We start from the raw sequence: 5,891 nt of genomic DNA, 5'->3' as shown, positions 1-5,891 counted from the left end.
AAAAGTTTCAGACTCACTCGCAAAAACGTCTGCCTAGCAAAGAAATGATATCTACATTGTGGCCAATCTCACTTTACTCTTACTTTTATGAGCTGTTATTTTATTTTTATTGCTTAACACTTGGCCAGTTTCTGAATGAGCAATGAGGAGACTGGAATTGTTTTCTTTTCTTCTGAGTTCTCTACCTTCCCTTCATTCTCCTTTCCTATCCGAGCAACCTAGTCCCGGCTAGGTTAGGCAGACTTTTTTGGGATAGATTATAATACACATGTACGTAGATAAAAATTGGATACGAATTAAAAAAATGTCTTTTTTTTCCTCACGATATCGCGAACGGTTTGCTCGTCAACTCCGGCCTTTATTTTTACACGTCCACTATATTTAACACGATTTATTATTCATAATTTTTGTTCCATTATTTTGTCCGTTTTTGCGACATTTTTGCTGCCAACATTGGATCGAGATCAAAGCACATCTAGATTTGTTTTGCAGTTTACAAACGAACCATTGGGAGATTCATAGAAAAAAAGACTTTCATGTCACCGTTCTTGCAATAAAAATTAAACTAATTGAATTGTTTTTATCGCTAAAGGAAACAAAATTGTACCCAGGTTAACTGAATCCTCGAATAAGCAAACCTTGGATAATGGGAGGTTCTACTGTATATTCTTTTAGCTACGTTCATGAGAATATTACTGACTTTCATAGATTTTTTCATAGGCTGGCATAAATAGTCTTTGTTAATAAGTATCATTAAATTTAACCATAAAAATATTATTATAAGGAATCGTTATAAAAATAGTATATTTGGTAACAATGGTAGTGGTAAATTAATTCCCTAGTTCAATAGGCCAGCAATATATTTTTTAAAATTTATTTATTTATTTGTAGCCTATACATACTTGTACATAATACAAATGTGATCACAATGTATATTGTTCACCGCTCGGTCAAAGCACTAACACTGATGCAAGCGCTGCACCCGGAGGACGCATGCCATGAGAAGCCAGCCAGTGCTGGCACTCATTTTAATGGATTGAGGGGCAAGGAGGTCTCGGGGCCATCGTCGTTTTAGGGCGACGTGGTGGATTCTCGGGATGGGAATATGTGGAGAGGGCTCTAGCGGTAGGGTTAGAATGGATCGATAGGTTGGTATGAAATTTTTGGAATGGATCAGTTCGTGGACAAAAGGAACATTGAGGTCTTTGTGGATAGTGAGGTTAGAGACGTAAAAAGGAGCTTTGACGATTTGTCTGAGGACTTTTGATTGGAAGGACTGGATACGCTGGATATTGGATGGTTTGGCGGAGCCCCACAGTTCCACACCGTATGTCCAAAGGGTCGAAGTAAAGTCTTGTATAAGGTCAGTTTAGTGCTGATGGTCAACCCGGATTTTGATCCTAGTAGTCTGCTTAATTGTCCAAGTCTTCTGTCGAGTTGTTGTCTTTTAAGTCTTGTGTGGGGATTACACGTCAGTCTGCTGTCAAGGTGTAGTCCTAGGTATTTGACTTGAGTGGAAGTCGGTATGACTTCATTGTTGATGAATAGTGGAGGGCAAGACTGCTATTTCAAAGTGAACGTACATTGGATGCACTTTTCTCCTTAATCTTGTCCGCCACTTTTTGTACCAACCTTCGATGAGCTCGAGGTGTTCTTGGATATTAGAGGTAGCCTTGGTAGGATTCAAGTTAGAGGACAATTTTGCGGTATCGTCCGCGTAGGTGGTAATGATGGTATTGGGGTGAGTAGGTAGGTCAGCAGTATAGATGGTATAAAGGATAAGACCAAGGATACTCCCTTGTGGGACACCGGCTTGTATTGGCCTGGTTTCAGAGAACTTATTACCGCACCTCACTCTGAAGCAGCGGTCTGTCGGGTAGGATTTCAGGATAAGGTAATAAGGAGTGGGTAGGAAGCGTTTGAGTTTATAAAGTATGTCCGGGTGCTGTGGCCATCAATATAAAAAAATATTCCATTTGGCCAATATTAATTTCGCAATGATGTATCATGATCATCTTAACGATAACTATAATCATGATATGCTGATAATATCAAACTTAAAAAAGTTGATGATAATATAAAAAAAAGGAAGCAGTGGAAATTGGGGTGTAACTAGACACTTGACCTGTCCAATATTCCAATTTTGGGCAAAATCAAATATTCAAATTTGGCCAATACTCATGTCACAATTATGTAAATTAACTATCTTAACGATAATTATATTCAAGATATGACGATAATATCTGAGTTAAAAAAAGGAAAGTGTGGAAATTGATGTGTAAATGGAGAAACTACTCGAACCGTCAAATATTCCTATTTTGGGGCAAAGTCAGGTATTCAAATTTGAACAATAATTATCTCAATGTAAAATGTAATAAAATGACCATCTTAACAATAATTATATTCATGATATGATGATAATATCAAAGTTAAAAAATGGAGAAGTGGAAATTGGGGTGTAATTAGAGGAACTAATTGACCTGTCCAATATTCCAATTTTGGGCGAATTCAGATATTTCAATTTAGCCAATATTCTTGACACAATTATATAAAATAACCATTTTAACGATAGTGATATTCAAGATATTACAATATCAATGTTAAAAAAAAGAAACTATGAAAATGGGGGTGTAAATCGAGGAGCTACTTGACTCGTCCAATATTCCAATTTTTGGCGAAATCAGATATTCAAATTTGGCCAATACTCTTGTCACAAGTATATAAAATAACCATTTTAACGATAATGATATTCAAGATATTACAATATCAATGTTAAAGAAAAGAAACTATAAAAATTGGGGTGTAAATCGAGGAGCTACATGACCGGTCCAATATTCCAATTGTGGGGCAAAGTCAGATATTAAATTTTGCCCAATATTCACGTCAATGATGTCAAACCATCATCGTAACGAGCTTTATTTATTTTCGTGACATCATAAGTAAAGTGATCTGATAAAATTGTAAACAGCGGAACTGTGCGGTTTATCAAATATTTCAATACACATCAAAGTCAAATATTTCAATTTGGACAATATTGACGTCATAATCACATAAAAACTATCATCGCAACGATATCGAATCATGTTTATAAAATTATCCTCATGCTAAAGTTTAAAATTATTTGATCGTGTCATGATGATTTGAAACTATAATCTCAACGATCTTTAGTTTCAATTGATTAATATAACAATAAAAATTAATTTCGTAAATATTTATTCAAAAAGCTTTTTGCTATATTTATGTATGTCTATATGGACTTGTCTGTTTATATTAATTGAATATTGCTAATATTTATTTTCAATTGGCTTTGGTAAGGTTGAGATCATCTCATAAATATTAATTTAAGATTTGTGATCACAATCTTACACTTAAATGTAAACCAATAAAAATTAAAAGGTCAGTACCTGTCTCCATTTCTCTGAGGTTGGTCTGAATCCTAAATGTCACTTGATAAGATCAGTCAATAAGATTAAATTTTCTTACATATTATTTATATTTGACATAACTGCAGGTTTCAGTTGAATAAATAATATTTACGTCAATAACAATTGAGAAGAAGAAATAGTAGATAGTACAAACTTGATATTGTTGGACTCTGGAAAACCTACGCATATAAATATCCATTCTGGAAATTATAGTGTAATAGACTTGACATTTGCCTCTTCATCTCTTGCACCATCGGGTATATCGATACAGGGGGACACAGCAGGAGTCTTCTATTTTAGCGACCACCCATATTCATCCGTAGCTCTATCTGTTTAGAAAAATGTGTGTACTACAAACGATACAATTTGAAAAAAGCTAACTGGTCTGCTTACTCCGCAGCTGTTACCTTTCCAACAACGACAGGCGACATAAACATCGATGCCGAACACGTGACTGAAGCGATTAAGGCTGCCGCGGCCGAATCAGTGCTCAATAAAACGCAATGAAGTTCCCTGGTGGAACGGCATGTGCCAGGCGGCCAATATCGAAAAAAAGCGGACCCTCGAACTATTCAATAGATTCCCCACAGAAGAAAACCTAATGAAATTCAAAATAGCCCGATCTAAGGAAAGAAGAATTCTGAATGACGCCAAAAGGAAAACGCTTCAGAATTATGTATCAGAAATGGACAGTAGTATGACAAACAAAGAAATTTAGAAAAGAGTGAGTCAAAAACACCGGCACCCCGAGGGCTGATATAACCTCTGCTGTTGCGAACCCTCGTAAAAAAAAGAAAAATTAAAAAAAAGACACAAATATGAGCACGCTATATATGTTGGGCGCCGGCGATGACCCTGGTAGTTACCCAGCAAAAAAAATTATATTAGGTAATTTTATTGTTTTCATCAATTTTTTAAGCCGTAAATAACTTATTTGATTAGATTTTAAATGTAAGTAATTATCTGCCAGTAAAATATTGCCCCCTGGAAATAATAGTAAATATTACTTTTGTTGTGGGGCAAAAAATAGCACATCTTCGTAAAGTTTTTATGAAATTAATTATTCTTTTTATATTTAAGGTCTTGGTTGTGATGAAAAAGTTAGTGTCACGAGTGGGATTCGAATCCACCAGCCGAAGGACGTGGGTTCGAATCCCGCTCGTGACAATAACTTTTTCATCTCAACCTAGATATTAAAAATAGAATAATTAACTGAAATATTGAATATGATCAATTAGACTAAACATAAATGGTTTTTATTAAAACTTATTTAAAATTTGAAAACACTTAAAATGAAAGATAAAATAATCCTAATTCCTAGTATAAGCTCCACCTTTCTGAAAACAGAATGGTATTATAATATATAATGTAATATTATATTATGTAATATAATATATATGATTATTCGAAATCGTGAGATGCGGTGTAGGTGTCAGAAAAACATTTTCTTTATCGTGCCAACGTTTCGATCTTTATTGAGATCATCTTCAGGGCCTGGGATTTACAAATTGTTGTTATTGTTGTTTAAATTTAACAAATACATGTAGGATGTAGAAAAAGTGAATTTATACAATACAAAAAATATTTTTTATATTCAGTCAAAGTATTTTTTACCACATCCTAAAGGTATTTGTTAAATTTAAACAATGTTTGTAAATCCCAGGCCCTGAAGATGATCTCAGTAAAGATCGAAACGTTGGCACGATAAAAAAAATGTTTTTCTGAAACCTACGTCAGACCGCATCTCACGATTTCCGAATATTCAATGTAATGTACATTAAAATTAATAATGTGATTATTATGGGTTTTTTTCTTTTGTCCTTGTCTCTCCTGCTGACAAGATCAAGTCTTTAACTTTCTGAAGGCAAGCAGTTTTTTTGATTCATATTTAAAATTTACTTATTGTTTTCCATATGCTTCCCTTGTAAATCACCAAGAATTCAAATCAAATAAACTGCTCACAAATGAATAGGGATACTTGTAATTTATTCTTATCCTATTAATTACCCGATATATTCTGAATACCCGATATAGTTGGATATAACAAAAACCAACAAATGTTAATTCGCATTTTTAACAGCGAATTTACTTAAGATTTGTAAACTTGAAGATTACTCATTTTGTAAAAGATCACCCTTTCTCGTCTTTTCTCCATTTTAATTCAGTTGTATTCTCTTTAACCATCATCTTGAACCAGAAGTTCGCATTTGTGAGAATGATTCATCCACAGGCAAGGGGATATCGCAGAGGCAGTGGTCTTCCGGGCTTTAGCCAATAAGAGGCCTGGTAGTGGATCTCAGCACAAGGGAGGACAGACATATTGTCGTTGCTGGAAACGGAACCTTTTCATAGTGCCCGCCAGATTCTAAATGAAATACAAGTGTTTTGCCTTTATCATCAGTTGGCCTGACATCGTATGCCCCTTTGAGACGACCTGCAGCAACAGTCCGCCACCAACAACTCAGG

Source organism: Cimex lectularius, unplaced genomic scaffold (assembly GCF_000648675.2).
Source record: "Cimex lectularius strain Harlan isolate CLEC.00 unplaced genomic scaffold, Clec_2.1 scaffold3, whole genome shotgun sequence".
Taxonomy (NCBI): domain Eukaryota; kingdom Metazoa; phylum Arthropoda; class Insecta; order Hemiptera; family Cimicidae; genus Cimex; species Cimex lectularius.
The sequence above is the reverse complement of the archived record's forward strand: the minus strand, read 5'-3'. Positions refer to the sequence as shown.